The sequence below is a fragment of the Equus quagga genome, chromosome 10 (genome assembly GCF_021613505.1).
Source record: "Equus quagga isolate Etosha38 chromosome 10, UCLA_HA_Equagga_1.0, whole genome shotgun sequence".
Lineage (NCBI taxonomy): Eukaryota > Metazoa > Chordata > Mammalia > Perissodactyla > Equidae > Equus > Equus quagga.
The window spans coordinates 72,115,181-72,131,215 of record NC_060276.1 but is presented as its reverse complement, the minus strand read 5'-3'; the positions used below and the strand labels follow the sequence as shown (position 1 = coordinate 72,131,215).

The 16,035-nt window shown below is 40.8% G+C and overlaps 1 protein-coding gene across 2 annotated transcripts in view; it reads left to right on the top strand.

Annotated features, from left to right (window-relative positions):
• AR (androgen receptor) overlaps positions 1 to 16,035 on the top strand; it is a 160,422-nt gene that overhangs the window by 81,126 nt on the left and 63,261 nt on the right. The window lies entirely within an intron of this gene.

Genomic DNA, 16,035 nt, shown 5'->3' with positions numbered 1-16,035 from the left:
TCAGTCTGTGCACCTGCTCCCTCCTGCTGCTGCCTCCTTGGGGACTCTTTGTATTAATAGCTCCTAGGTAGATAAGGACCCAGATTGATGAAACACTTTTATTCTCCTCTCCAGAAACCTTCCGTCAGTGCCTGCCCATTTGTCTAGAAGCCCAAGCTGACTTGTAACTTATATTTGGCTAAGTGGGCTCAAGCCTTGGCTCCTTAGTCGTATTTGGATTAGAACAATTCATGTCTCATCAGCCCCCAGAGTAGAGGTGCTCAGCCTACATCCTACCCCAGGAACTCCCATTTCCAGACCTCCTATATATGCTAGTACCTCCTTCCTTCCCAATCACCCTAGACTTAAGCCTCCTATTCATCCATTTCACTCCCCAACCTGTAGTAAGGGCTTCCTTCTCAAAGGGACACTGATGAGCACTCTCTAGACAGAGACATTCTGCTCTGGGAGCAGACCCAGTGGTTAAACACCAGTATCCACTCCTGCCCCCACTTTTCACAAAGGAAGTGCTTCCTGCCAAGACCGTTTCCTTCTTTCTCAGTGACCTAGAAATGTTGATTTCCAAGTCAGAACCAAAACAGACCCTTTCCATATGCAAGTGCTACAAACACTGAGTAAAGTCTTAAAAATGGCAGGTATGTAGGCCACACCTTTCACCAAGAATGTTATGACATCCACCAGAGGACAGCAGAAGCACCAGAGAGTTCTTGGCATCTAGAGATAAGGTAGAAAGTGGGTGCCCTTTAACTGGTCTCCCCATTGATAGCCAATTGGAATGATGATTGTATTTTTGTCATTTTGATAAGGTGGAAGGAATACCTATATAAAATGGAAACCTATTATTTTGTTTTCTTCCAGTCCCCTAAGCAAACAAGGAGACAGTTAGCATTTAGTATTAAAAACATGCGGGGCTGGCCCCGTGGCTGAGTGGTTAAGTTCGCGTGCTGCGCTGCAGGCGGCCCAGTGTTTCCTCGGTTTGAATCCTGGGCGCGGACATGGCACTGCTCATGAAACCACACTGAGGCAGTGTCCCACATGCCACAACTAGAAGGACCCACAACTAAGAATATACAACTATGTATCAGGGGGCTTTGGGGAGAAAAAGGAAAAAAAATCTTAAAAAAAAAAAACAAAACATGCTGCATGTTCCACCCATACCCCCAAGTGGCCCATTGCTACTGCTTATGCTGGGCTAGTATGAGGTCCAGGGTCCCAGTGCCTAGGCCTAGGCAGTTTAGAAAGAGACACAGAGAGCAGTGCTTTCCTTTCTTAAGAGTACTTACGGAAGGATGGCTGTCAGAAAAGGAAATGAAGAGCAGCTCCAAAGACTACAGATCACCCCAACTTCTCCAGTGAGAACTTGCCTCTTCCCCTTTCCCCATTATCCAGCAGGCCCTGTTTATAGAGCAAAGAATGAACCAAAGCACCCATCTAGAGCTAGTGTTTAAGAAAGTAGAAATAGTGGTGTGTAGTAAGCCCACACATCACAGTAATAGCAGCCACATCAGATGGGAAAAGAGTTCAAGTAAACAAGTGAACAAACAAATTCAGTAGTCAGATAGATTAGACTGTATTTGATGATGCCTCTGGGTTTTACAAATCTAGGTCATGATATTGTTGTTTTTTTAGAAACATGGGAAATGATCAACCATATTGTGAAAGGGAAGATTTTGCTGTCATAACATATTCCACATGGGAGTTTTCTGCAGGAGTTAGTGCTAAAGTATTGAGGAAGGCAGAAGGGCAGCTGGCAGGGCTGCCTGGGAGGAGCTCTGCTATGACATGGATCTTGGGCTATTTGAGAAAAATGAAAAGAGGAGTGGGGAGGGATAACCACTGAATTTATACAACACTTAAAAATCCGGCAAGGGGCTGGCCCCGTGGCCGAGTGGTTAAGTTCTCGCTGCAGGCGGCCCAGTGTTTCGTTGGTTCGAAGCCTGGGTGCGGACATGGCACTGCTCATCCAAACCATGCTGAGGCAGCGTCCCACATGCCACAACTAGAAGGACCCACAATGAAGAATATACAACTATGTACTGGGGGGCTTTGGGAGGAAAAAGGAAAAAAATAAAATCTAAAAAAAAAAATCCAGCATGATCTCAAATTGCTCCAGACCCTAGAATCACTTAAGTTAGGGAAAGTTGGTAATATTTTCTTTGAGGCAATGAGCCTCTATAAGGTCACAGGGCCAAGTGCTCTTGACTGCTTGAAACATGAAAAATCGAGGCCGGCTCCGTGGCCGAGTGGTTAAGTTCACGCACTCCGCTGCGGTGGCCCAGGGTTCAGATCCTGGGCGTGGACATGGCACCGCTCGTCAGGCCATGTTGAGGTGGCGTCCCACATCCCACAATTAGAAGGACCTGCAACTAAAATATACAACTGTGTACGCGGTGGGGGGGGGGGAGGGGTTGTGAAATAAAGCAGAAAAAGAAAAAAAAATATGAAAAATCACCAATGGATTCGTTGCGAAGCTATGGAGCTCCTTGTTTCCCTTGTAATCTGGACCCCAGGTTCCAGTCTTGAGTTCTTTGAGGGACGGGAGAAAGTGTTCTAAAAAAAACACAAAGCAAAAAACAATTATTGATGTTTTCTTTCTCCTCCCATCTGTAAAACTTGGTGGCTGGAGTTTACTGCTGTCATTATCTCCTTTTGAAGGCAGAAGGTTGTCTTATTACCCACAGAGAACATTTATTGATTTGTATTTTTTTCCTATTTTACAATATGTCTTTATCCCACAAATGACCTTTCTGAAGGTGATTCTGAATTTGCCTTGTTGAAACTTGGAATTCTACCTGTCTTGGAGAGAGGGGGAGCACAAATCTTTCTCTTCCTCATTTATTTATTATCAGTTAACTAAGACTGAGTATTCAGAGTGTTGATTACCACTTTATTCATGGTTTCAGAAATCTCTGGGCTGGGCACAGGTACAAGACTTAAAAGCCTGGCACATCAGACAGAAATCCGTTTCTAGCTTTGGTAGTTCATAAAGCATGAGGCTTTAATGCTGTCACTGGTGCACAGCTTAGCACAGAGTTGATTGTAATCTAGCCAGGTTTTCCTCTCGTGGAGCAAGAAGAGGGGAGAGCCCCACATCTTCTCATTGTCAGTAATGCTGGGAGTTTGGGGTGAGGGTGAGGCTAGTCACTGGAGGATGTGCATATTTTGAGATAAAAAATAATGGTACTAGGCCATGTGGGTAAAATCACTAAAATCTGGTTGATGGAAACTTAGTGAAAGAGTGCATTTGTGTGTGTGCACACGTGTGTGCACGCACGCGTGCACAGTTGTGGGGATGGTCTGTGGGTTAGACACAGGCATGAGGAGAATCAGCTAGCTGGTGGAGTGGGTGGGATGAGCAGGGAGGTGAAAGGGGAAGGCACGTTGGATGCTATCTAAAAGGCCAGGAAGTCAAAGGCAGGTGATACCCATACACAAGTGTAGGGACTCACAAGGGTTTTAGTTTTGTGGCCTTGGATAAGAAACTTCTCCTTTTAGACCTCAGTTTTCCCTGTCTGTAAAATAAGGGAGTTAAACTAGGTATTTTTAAAGTTCCCTTCCAGCTTAGACTTTTTGTGATAATTCTACAAATTACAAACATCGTCACTATTATTTCAGCAAACATACCTGCATTTATACCTATATGCACTTTTGGTTTTTCCTTCCTAGCAGATGGTGAATCCTAGCTCCTATTCTCTTAAAAATCATCTTCTATGGGGATCGAGCTAGCTGACGGAGTGCACGGTGGATGGACAGGGTTAAAACTCAGAACTCTGTGAGATTTCTTCTTCCCCGGCATTGTGACCATGGCTGGATAACTTCCTTTCTTTTCCCTTTTCTCATCTGGAAAATCAGGATGTGAATCCCCATCTCCATCTCATCATGTTTCAAAGAGGGTTAATTAATTCATCATGTGCATTATGTGCTCAAGAATTTACTATTTTTTAGACATTTTCTAGTAAAACATTGGAGATCGTACATCCATTTGTTTTGTACACATGGAGTGCTGTTTGGTACACATCATAAAATTGAAGCTGTAGTTTACATTCTGAACTCAGAGAATTACACCATCCTCATTGATGTTTACAATATGTCCCAATTTAGTATCCTTGGCCAATTTTATATAAGTATGGCTTTGATTCTCTCTCTCGCCCCAGGTTTTTGTGAGGGAAGAAATGTAAGTGAACCCTCATTGAACTCTTTTCTGTCCTTTAAATCCACTCTTTCCCACCTCAACTCATGTGGAATTGAATGTTACTTCTCGTTTGGAGTCTTGCAGAGAGTTTTTGGTGCATATCAGTGTCCTCTTCACTCCCTAACTTTTCGAGTGACATTTCCCAGAGGCAAGTTAACTATGCTAGGAGGATCTGTTGTAGCTTCAACAGAGCCTTAACGGGGTGTCTTTGGCGAAGGAGTTAACTGATCCTGATTGCAGGAGTCAAGTCCCAGAGATCTTTTCACAAAGCTCCTCTTATCTTTTATCTGTCTGTTTTTTTTAAATGTCATAGCCAGACTTTAGATTAGGAGTTGGCAAACGTTTTCTGTAAAGGGCCAGGTAATAAATATTTTAGTCTTTGCGGGCCAGATGGTCTCTGACTTGACTACTCAACTTTGCCTTTGTAGCGTGAAAGCAGACGTAGACCATACGTAAACTAATGGGTGTGGCTATATCCCAGTAAAACTTAATGGACACTGAAATTTGAATTTTATTTAATTTCCATGTGCCATTAAATACTATTTTTTCTTTTGGTTTTTTTCAACCATTTAAAATCTAAAAATCATTCTCAGCTTTTGAACCACACAAAAACAAGCAGCCCATTGGATTTGGCTTGTGGACTGTAGTTTCTTGACTCCTGCTTTAGATGGTTGCTCCTGTGCTTGCAAATCTGCATAGTAAATCCCACTTCTTCCTGTATTCTGGTAGCTTTGTAACTCTCTAGATTATATAATTTTAAACATTCTTCTGAGTTGGCCAGTTAACGTTTGCACATCTTGCTTGTACAGAATGCCTGGTCTGATAGACTCTAGGTCCTGAGCTTTTATTACTAAACAGGAGAAAAATAAATAAATCTAGGAATGCTAAGTTACTTTTCTCTGATGATCTAGTAGATCACTCTCCCTTGAAGTACCAAGAGGAGAAATTGAAAATATTTCACACATTTTCTAGACTTGTGTACTGTAAGCATGTGGATAACTATGAAATATATATGAATGAGTTTTGCTGGATGTTATGTATACCCCAGATGGTAAATAAGAAGGGTTTTGGAGACTATTAGTACTAAGTATTATGGAAAAATTCTGTCTCATAGAAAGTAGAGCCCAGGTGGCCAGCTGAGTTATGGACCTGCCATATATGTCCCCAAGATTCTTTGTGTTTACAAATTTGCTGGCTTAATCCTCATCCTCCCCATAACAAGACTAGCCCTCAAGCCTGCAGAATAAATAATTTAGCTCTACTCTTCACAGTTGATGCCCACTCAAGTCTCTTGTTAGTGCCCAATTTGGGAGCCATGTCAAGAAGTTGCCATTGCTGCTCTATAATGCTCTGTGCCTATAGTATGTGCATTTTATGAAGCAATGATTAACAAGAAGTTGGTATGTCACTTGCAAGATCTTCTGAGTCCATTGCCTCCTTCCACTTTTTCTTACTATTCCCAAGTCTGTTATATTTTTAAAGCTATCCGTATTCTATAGCCAGAAGCTCTTTCAATTCCTCACAGAATCTCTTGGTAATTGTGAAACTCTGGCTGGTAAATTTTTGCATTTGGATGCTATTGCAAGGGTAAGTATTAGACCCACTGTTTCTTCAGAGGTAGGAGTTATTTCTTAGTTCTCTGAGCTCTAGTCTCATGGCAAGAAACACACTGTCCCTGAAAATAGCTGAACTCTGTGAGAAGCCATCATTTCAAAAAACAATCTCTTCACTATAATAGCCATGTGTGCATACTTCTGGAATCTATTATTCAGGTATTCACACTCCTTCTCTTCAAGGCTAGGCAGCTAGCCTTCGAATCTGTCTTCCAAGAAGGCAGATGAGCTTTGTACCCACCAGAAGAGGGTACGGAAGAGGAAACTTCCTCCTATGCAAAAGAAGAAACTGAGATTTGGAGGTGAATGAGTTTATAATGGGAATGAGTATTTGAATTCTTAGTCTCTTTGCTTCCAGTCTGTGCTGTGACTCCTGAGGCACACTAGTGTAATCGCCACAGTTCCTTGCTAGACTAGTGCCCATCTTCTACTGAATACTTCATAATAACAGGCTTGGTAGTAATCTACTCATGTATTCCATCAGTAAACATGTACTGGGTGCTTACTACGCATGAGGTATTGGGCTCACGTACTCAAGATACAAAGCCTGTCTCAAGGAGCTTAGTGATCATAATCCTGTACATCTTTAAATCTCTTCAGTGGATGAAGGGCCACTATGTCCACTCTCCCTTTGAATTTCTCAACTACCTGGAACAGAGGGAGAGGTCATTCTCATGGTTTTCCATATAAGTCAACTGAAGCTTTGCCTGTTAATCAATAGGTAGTAAGTAGGGTAGCTGGAATTTGAACCCAGGTCTTCTGGGCCCAAAGGTCACTCTTCTACAGCACAGCTGCTCTGCAAATATATAAACACGCTAACCCAAAGTAGAAAGAAAGTGCTGTGCCTAGGCAAACAAAAAAGACAACAGTGAAGAGAAACAACAGAGTCAGAAATGAGATCAGGAAGTTAAGAAGGACATACATACTGTGGGGAGGAACCAAGGAGCCACTGAGTAGTAGTAATATCATAGGGAGCTTGTTTTCTTAAGAAAGCCCAAAATACTTAAAACAGCTGGTGGTTCACCAGAAACTCTCTTCATTAGGTAGGGCCAGGGACGTGTGAGCCATAGCCTTTCCACCAGCTCCTAGTCTTCAGAGGGAAAGTTCTGATTTTGATGAATCCAGATTTGGTAGCTCTTAATTTACTCTTATCACACAACCATAGAACAGGAAGCACAATTTAACACCTGTGCTCATAGGAATTTTTCTCATCATTACCAAGCTAAGGGAAGAGCTCAGAGACAGGGTATATGGGTACAAATGGTAGACTTATGGTTCCTTGACCCTTTGGTTTGATGCTTTTCAGAGAAGTGTGCCACAGAATGTTTTCCATGGGGCCAGGAGCAAGAGAAATCCATTTCCCTCCTCTCTGATGTCAGAAACCAGAAACTATTGTCTTTCAGAACAGAGCTAAAAAGTCACAGAGGCAAAGTCTTGTTCTCTATCAGGGTTTTAAATTTTTGACCTTTTTTCCTCTCCTGGGATACCTCATAGTGAGGATGGACCTTGATTTCATTGTAGTATCTGGATGTGGCCCTGGAGACTGTAGTCTTCTCACAGTTCTGTAAGTTAGATAAGCACATTCCTGCAGTCCCATAGTCACAAGCTCTTTCACTCTCTGGACAGTTGATTCAATCATGAGTTGTTTAATGAAAAGATTTAAGAGACTCACAGTGCTTGGAATCACAAGATATTTTAATGCTAGCCTGTTAAAACTTGAAGGAAGGGAACTTAGAAATCTAAAAATCTGTCCAAGCCATTTTATGGACAAGGAAAATGAGAGAAAGTGACTTTCCCAGGTTCATAGAACATACAAATGGCAGAAATGAGGGCCTCCCAGCCATTTCTTGTTTCTTGTCTGAGGGTCTCTCCTTCCTCACAGCTGATTAGCAGAGCCACAGAGATTGTTACCTTGGAACCCCAAAGAATTATGTGAAAGAGCATAATAAACATTTAGCACAGCCCTTGGCTTCCAGAAGGTGCTCAGTCACTGTTAGTCCCCTCTGCCTGAGCCACTCTGTGAGAGCATCTTCTGTAATTATATGTTTTCCCACCTAGTAGGGAAATTAGTAATAATGGTAATCTGTGGTGGGAGGGCTCTGTGAGACATTTTTTGGTGTGAAGATTTTTGCAAGATTTTGTGTGTATGTACATTTATGAATTTGGGGGTTTGGGGAGAGTTTCCGTAGCTTTCATGTGATTCTCAGAGGTTGTATAACCCAGAGAAGATTACAGATTGCTAGTCTAGTCTTTGATAAGGAATTTATAGTCTCATAAGAGAGTATCCTGACTACAAGGATATCCAAAATGGCTATTTGGTGACTGGACATTTCCCCACATGGCATCAGTTTACTCAACAGTCAATGCTTACTTATTGTGTACACCAGACCTATACCAGGCACTGGGATAAGATAACAACAAAAACTATTTATTTGGCACTCAATATATATTAGTTGCTTTATAGTCATTTTCTCATTCAGTCCTCACAACAACCCTATGACATAGTTGTTATTATTACACCCAATTTGCAAAGGAGGGAGCTGAGGCACATAAAAGTTAAAGTGACGTGCCCAAAGTTATGCTACTAGTTAGTGACTGTAAAGTGAGTATGACACAGAGTTTCCAACATAACAAAGTGGGATAAGAGCTGTAGTAGAAGTAAGTACACAGTCCCCTGAACAGACTGAATAAAAGAATTAGTTATTTCACCTGGAAATTTTGAGAAGGCTTCACAGAGGAGTTTTATAAAGGTTGTTCTAGGTCTTGAGGGATGCATAATAATTTGCCAAGTATAAAAAGGTGGGAAGGGAACTTCAGGAAGAGGGAATAGACTGGCCAAAGACAGGGCTGCCTGAAAGCAGGAGGTTTGTTTGGGGAACACTGTAGAATCCAGAGGTGGTAGAAGGGAACCTCATCGGATGCAGCAGGTCCCTTGACTGGCCTTCAGTTGTCCTTTTGTGCCTGGTCCTCAGTCACTATGCTGAGCTGTGCACTGCTGTCCTACTTTACTCACTGAGCTTTTTGGAAGCCAGCTGCTATCTAGGTAGGGGAACAACACGCAATGCCAGAGCACCAAATGGGGCTCTGCTTCTGCCATTGACTTCCATGTGGCCGTAGGCATGTCTCATTTCCTCTTTGCACCTCAGAATCTCCATCTATCTAATAAAATGGTTGGACTAAAGGATTTTGAAGATTTTAGCAATAAATCTATAACAACCTAAATCTTTAGCAATAAATCTCTAAAATTTTATAGATACTCCACATGTATCCATTGGCCAGTCGTTCAATTTATATGTATCAGCCTTGGGAAATAGGCAGACCTGAGTTCAATCCTTAGCTCCAAGACTTAATAGATGTGTGACCTTGAGCAAGTCACTTAATTCTCTGTGTCTCTGTGTGGGTAGTAATAGCTCACAACGCTATTGTAAGAACTAAATGATGTGTAACACAGCTCCTCGTGCCCAATAAGTTTTGATTCCTTCTCTTGGAGTGAAGCCTTGGTCATTGGCACATGTAAGCTTATGATGTCCCCTGTGTATGCAGAAAAGAAAGATAGGAGATGGTATTTGTGGTAGTCCTGGTTAAAGAAGGCCTTGAGTTGGTGTAAGCTTCCAAGACAACCACTTCTCTTCAGTGTTACTTAAGTACTGATCAGAAGGGCCAATCACATTTGTCTAAGAATATAGCAAAGGTCAATCTGATCCTCTTTGCCTTCCAGGCACTGTGAGTAATATTCCCCAGACAGCCCAGCAGGCACACGTTCATTGCCTCTCCTAGCTTCCAGGCTTTGGACTTGAAATTGTCAGAGCTCTCTGTATTTTCGTCCCCAAGAAGATTTGTCTGACTACCTGATAAATTCAGTTCCACAGCCACAGGCCAGAAGAAAAGCTAACAAAGGTCATAAATTATCCTCCATGTATTTCAGCCATTGGTTTCCCTTGCCCAACCAGAGGCGTGTCTTAAAGTATGTTGAGGCCAGATTCAATAGAAACCTGAGCCGGCACCTGTGTAAATAAATTTTTAATGCTTCTTTTCCTGAAGCTGGATGGATATTTTTTAAAACCAAGCTGGACTGTGTTTTATCTAGAGTGCTGTCTCCTACATTCTTAGTGCCTTAAACCTCTTGAAGCAATGCGGTTTGGCTGTAGTGTTATTGTTTTGTTTGTTTGTTTTGTGTTTTTTGGGGGGAGGAGGGCATTTCTTTCAAAAACAGGATAATTTAGCCTTGGTATAGCCTATGACTACTGTGTTTAAAATGAAACTCTGGTTATATGCTGGAATTCGTTCTGCTTGCCATAGATTGGCTTTACATCACTTCACATCCACCCAGTCTTCAATTTTGATCCTTTTAAAAACCAGCCAACCAAAACAATCATATAACATACTGCTTATCTCTAACACCTACATGAATCACCTTCAGATCTTGTCCAAAACCCTATGTGGGGAAGGGGGGTTAGCACCCTGCCAGGGCCCCCCAGGGCTCATCAGTAGGTGGGTATCCAGTCCTTGAGGTCCCTTAGTTCTGCTCAGCTTCAGAATACAGACAGGGTTGCTCCTTCATTTGTGTTGCTTATAACTAGAGGCCTCCTACTTTCCACTCTCATGCAGGACCTCTTCTGCCACCCAACCTGTGTAGCCTTCATGACTCCCCAGAAACTCTTCTGTAGCCCATGTCACTTGGAAAGAATTTTCTTTGTCTGTTTTGCAACTTGATGAGGCCTAGCCAGCAAGTTTAGGTTCAGATTATGGTTCTGTGGGAGCAGAGATAGATCTAGAAAACAAAAGAAAGGGATGTGGAGATATAGAATGATTTCTCACCTACCTAGTGAGCTCTACAAAGATATTAAAGTGCTCTCTACCCAGAAGCCCTATTGATACAGGAGTAAAAGACCTGATTTGAGTCCAACATTTGTTAACTGTGTGACCTTTGGAAAATGACATATCCTCCCTCAGCCTTAGTTTTCTTACCTGTAAAATCAGGATAATGATGACCACCCCCAAAGAATAAGAGGATTACATGAGGTAAGGCAACTAGAAGTTTCCTTGCATAGTGCCAGACTTTCAGAAATAAAGTGAACCCAACACTGTTGACAATGCCTCCTAGTGCACAAAAGAGAAATTAGCCCTGCATCAAATTACAGCATGTTTCCAAGGGTCTCATGATTTCATTATATAAATGCTCGTGTGAATTAAATAATTCACCTGTTATTATTTATAGGAATAATTTGATAGTAATTATTTTCAGACAGATGACATATTTCAGACGTAATTCAGAATATATCAGTTTTGGAGCTTTGTAGATGTGTTCATTCTCAAGTACCAAAGACCTAAAAGGAGCTGGCTAGGGTAATGATGGGCAGCACAAAGGTGGGCAACACAGAGCTCCATGGGCCCTATCTAGTTAGAGGGAACCCCAAACTATAGGCATTTGTTTTCTTGTAGTCCGGTTGCAGTGAAGAAGACTGTAGGTGAGTAGCTTTCACTCATTTGTTTTTCCAGCAAGAATGTTTTGTGTCAGGCCCTGTGTAGGCTGAGATGAGTGTGAGCTGGCCTTGTCCTCAGGGAGTTTCCAGGATCAAGCAGGAGGCCTGGAATATACTTGCCTTACTGTATGCTCATCAGTTCCTCTCACTGGACTGAGACCATGTTTTACTCCTTTCTTTCTCTCCAGCATTTAGCGCAAGGCCTGACATACAACAGATGCTGAATGTTTGCTGAACTGAGATAAATGAGACACAGTCCATCTTTCAAAGATCTCAAAGTTTAGTGGGGGATATTGATGTGAAAACAGAAATTAAATACTGTTGTGGTAAGTGTCATAAGAGAGATAAGTGCAAAATGGCAGAGAGATTATGTAGCAATTGACTGATTTAAGTCAAAGCCCAAAAGAAACAATGTTAAGAATTATGGAGAAACTAATTGATGTAAATCAAAGCTCCATAATACCAGTGTTATCTAGTTTTATTACACTTTGGTCAATTATTTTCCATTTTTCATTTTATCCATAAAACGGACGTTCAGTATTTGTTTCCCATCCATTGATAACAAAATACTGCAGGAGGTTTCATTACAATATAGTTAAACTATTCCATTATTCCATTGCATGCCCACACTTTTCCCTTCCTCACCTTTACTCAGGCTACTCCCTCTGCATCAAGTGCTTTTTCTCCACACCTCCATATCCTTAAGTTCTACCTTCCTTCAAGGCCTCGCTTGAGTGCCTCCTCCTCCAGGAAGCCTCCACTCCATCAAAAGGCACTTGGCCCACTCCTGTACTCCTACAGAACTTCATGGGTGCCTCTCTTATGGTTCTTACCACTTCCTGCTTTATCTTTCAGTAATGTAATTACCCATCATTTTTCCTCTGCTAAGTTAAGCTTCTTAGTGGAAGTTTCATTTTTTTGAAACCATGATTTTACTTTAAATGGATTGGAAACCTCTTCTGTTTTATATTGTGCCTAGTGGGCTTCAATCTTAACTTGTGAAATTACATCACCTATCTGGACATTTACACTTTATAATAATGGCTTATTTAAAAAAACCCACCACCTATCTCCAGGTCCCCAGACCTTCAGCAGCAACAGCAACACTCATTAACCAAGTGCCCCTGGAAGTGGGGCTGTCATCACCTCCAGACAAGCTAGGAGCAGCAGGACAGTTGTTGCATGGGGCAATAGCATCCAAGTCCATGAAGAGACCCTGGAGAGCCAGTGGGGGAACACAAGATCCAGGTGAACTCAGAAGCAGCAGAAGAGCTCACAGCCTGGGGACTCTGGTGGCAACACTTGGGACTGCAGCAACATTGTAAGCAGCAAGGCACCAGCAACCACAGAAGCATAAGCAGAAAAAGGAGGGCACTGATGACACCTCTCTCTGAGGCAGTGGAGGGTGTAAAATGCAGGCTCTCAAATAGAACCAGAAGCAGCTCAGAACCAAAAGAACCAAAGCCTTATGCAAATAAGAAAGATATTTCCTACTATAAATGTGCCAGCAGAAGATAAACTCATCCAGAACAATTAAGAACTACAATGACACAGCAGAACAGAAAGAAGATGACAACTCTACAGAAACCAAACTTGAAGTAAGAGAAGATTGCAATCTAACTGACAGTTCAAAATAGCTGTCATCTAAAAACTCAGTGAGTTACAAGAAAACTCAGAAAGACAGTTCAATGAGCTCAGGAATAAAATTAATGAACAGAGCAAGTACTTCATGAAAGAGATTGAAACTCTAAAAAAAAAAAAAAACCGAAACAGAAATTCTGGAGATGAGGAATACAATTAAAGATGAAAAATAATGTAGAAAGCATTAAAAATAGACCAGACCAAATGGAAGCGAGAATTGGTGAGCTCAAAGATAGAAATCTAGTAATGATTCAGGTGGAAGTGGAAAGAGAACTAAGATTTTTAAAAAATGAAGAAATGCTATGAGAAATATCTGATTCAATAAGGAAAAATAACATAAGGATAATCGGTATTCCAGAAGGAGAAGACAAGGATAAAAGAGGAGAAAGCTTATTTGAAGAAGTAATAGTTGAGAACTTCCCAAACCTGGGGAAGGAACTGAACATGCACATACACGAAGCTAATAGAATTCCTGGTTACATCAATGCAAAAAGACCTTCTCCAAGGCGTATAGTATTATAATTGTCAAAAGTCAATGAGAAAGAAAGAAAATTAAGGGCAGCCAGAGAGATGAAAATAACTTATGAAGGAACCCTCATCAGGCTTTCAATGGATTTTTCAGCAGAAACCCTGAAGGCTAGGAGAGAGTGGAATGATATACTCAGAATATTGAAAAACAAAAACTATCAGCCAAGAATACTCTATCCAGCAAAGTTATCCTTCAGATATGAAGGAGAAATAAAAGCTTTCCTGGACAAACAGAAGCTGAGGGAGTTCATTGCCACTAGAGCTGCCTTACAAGAAATGTTGAAAGGGGTTCTCCTACCTAAAACAAAAAGGGAAAGATTTAGAAAAGCTTTGAATAAGGTGATAAATAGATAGACATAATCAGAGAATTGAAGCTTATATCAGAATAGGTTAGTAAACAATTATAGCAAAATGGCTAAAGGGAAAGAAAGCATCAAAAATAACTATAGGGGTGGGCCCGGTGGTGCAGCGGTTAGGTTCGCATGTTCCGCTTCTCGGCAGCCCAGGGTTCACCAGTTCAGATCCTGGGTGCGGACATGGCACCACTTAGCAAAAGCCATGTTGTGGTAGGTGTCCCACGTATAAAGTAGAGGAAGATGGGCATGGATGTTAGCTCAGGGCCAGTCTTCCTCAGCAAAAAGAGGAGGATTGGCAGTAGTTAGCTCAGGGCTAATCTTCCTAAAAAAAAATAACTATAACCACTTCAATTCAGTCACAAACTCACAACACAAAAAAGAACAATTTATGACAACAAAAACATAGAAGGGGAAGAGAAAAGGACAAAATCTGCATAGGCTAATGAAGATAAGATGCTATCAGCAGAGAAAGGAGTATGTCATCTATGAGATATTTTATACAAACCTCATGGTAACCACAAAACAAAAAATCAGAGCAGAATCACAAATATTAAATAAAGGGAGAACTGATAAAAACATCACAGAAAACCACCAAACTTAAATGGTGGACAGAAATACAAGGAAAAAAGAAACAATTGAAATATAGAACAACCAAAGAAATAAGATTAAAAGGCAGTATTAAGCCCTCATATATCAACAATCACTCTAAATGTAAATAGATTGAATTTAGCAATGAAAAGACACAGAGTGGCTGGATACATTAACAAAACAAGACCTAGCAATATGCTGCCTCCAGGAAACACATCTCAGCTCTAAAGAAAATGTAAGCTCAGAGTGAAGGGTTAGAAGATGATACTCCAAGCAAGTAGAATGCAAAAGAAAGCAAGTGTAGACAAAAAAGATAACAAGCGACAAAGATGGACCTTATATAATGATGAAAGGGACATTCCGCCCAGAAGACATAACACTTATTAATGTAGATGCACCTAACAGAGGAGAAGCAAAGTGTATATAGAAACTATTAACAGACCTAAAGGGAGAAATTGGTAGGCCCACAATAATAATAGGGGACCTTAACAGCCCACTTACATCAATGGATTGATCATCCAGACAGAAAATCAACAAGGAAGCAGTGGCCTTAGATGAACTATTAAACCAGATGGACTCAATAGGTATATATAGAACATTCCAACCCAAAGCAGCAGAATGCACATTCTTCTCAAGTGGGCACATGGAACATTCTCAAAGATAGACCATATATTGGGAAACAAAAGAAGCCTCAATAAATTTAATATGATTGAAATCATATCACACATCTTTTTGAACCACCGTGATATTAAACTAGAAATCAACTACGAGAAGAAAGGTTGAAAAGCAACAAATACATGGAGACCAAACAACATGCTCCTGAACAACTAATGGATCAATAATGATATCAAAGGAGAAACAAAATAGTAACTGGAGACAAATGAAAATAAAAACACAACATACCAAAGCTTATGTTTTGTACTATACCGCAGCAAAAGCAGTACTAAGGCAGAAGTTTATAGCAATACAGGCCTACCTCTAGACACAAGAAAAATCTCAAATAAACAATCTTACATTACACTGAAAAGAACAAGAATAAGAACAAGCTGTTCCACTGCTGGGTGGTTATCCAAAGAATATGAAAACATTAATGCATCAAGATACATGCACCCCTATGTTCGTTGCAACATTACTAACAATAGGCAAGACTTGGAAACAACATAACTGTCCATCAAGGAACAAATGGATAAAGAAGACATGGTGTATATATACATAATGGAATACTGTTCGGCTATAAAAAGATGAAATCTTGCCATTTGCAACAACATGGATGGACCTTGAAGGTATTATGCTAAGCAAAATAAGTCAGAGGGAGAGTGTCAAATACCATATGATCTCACTCATAAATAGAAGATAAAAATAACAACAACAGACACACAGAAACAGAGATTAGATTAGTGGTTATCAAAAGGGAAGTGGGGAGGGAGGAGGGTGAAAAAGGTGAATGGGCACATGTGTATGGTGATAGATGGTAATTAGTCTTTGGATGGTGAACAGGATGTAATCCACACAGAAATTGAAATATAATGATGTACACCTGAAATTTATGCAATCTTATAAACCAATGTTACCTCAATAAATAAAAATATAAACAGATGACTATTAAAAAAAAAGAAAGAAATGTTTATTCACAA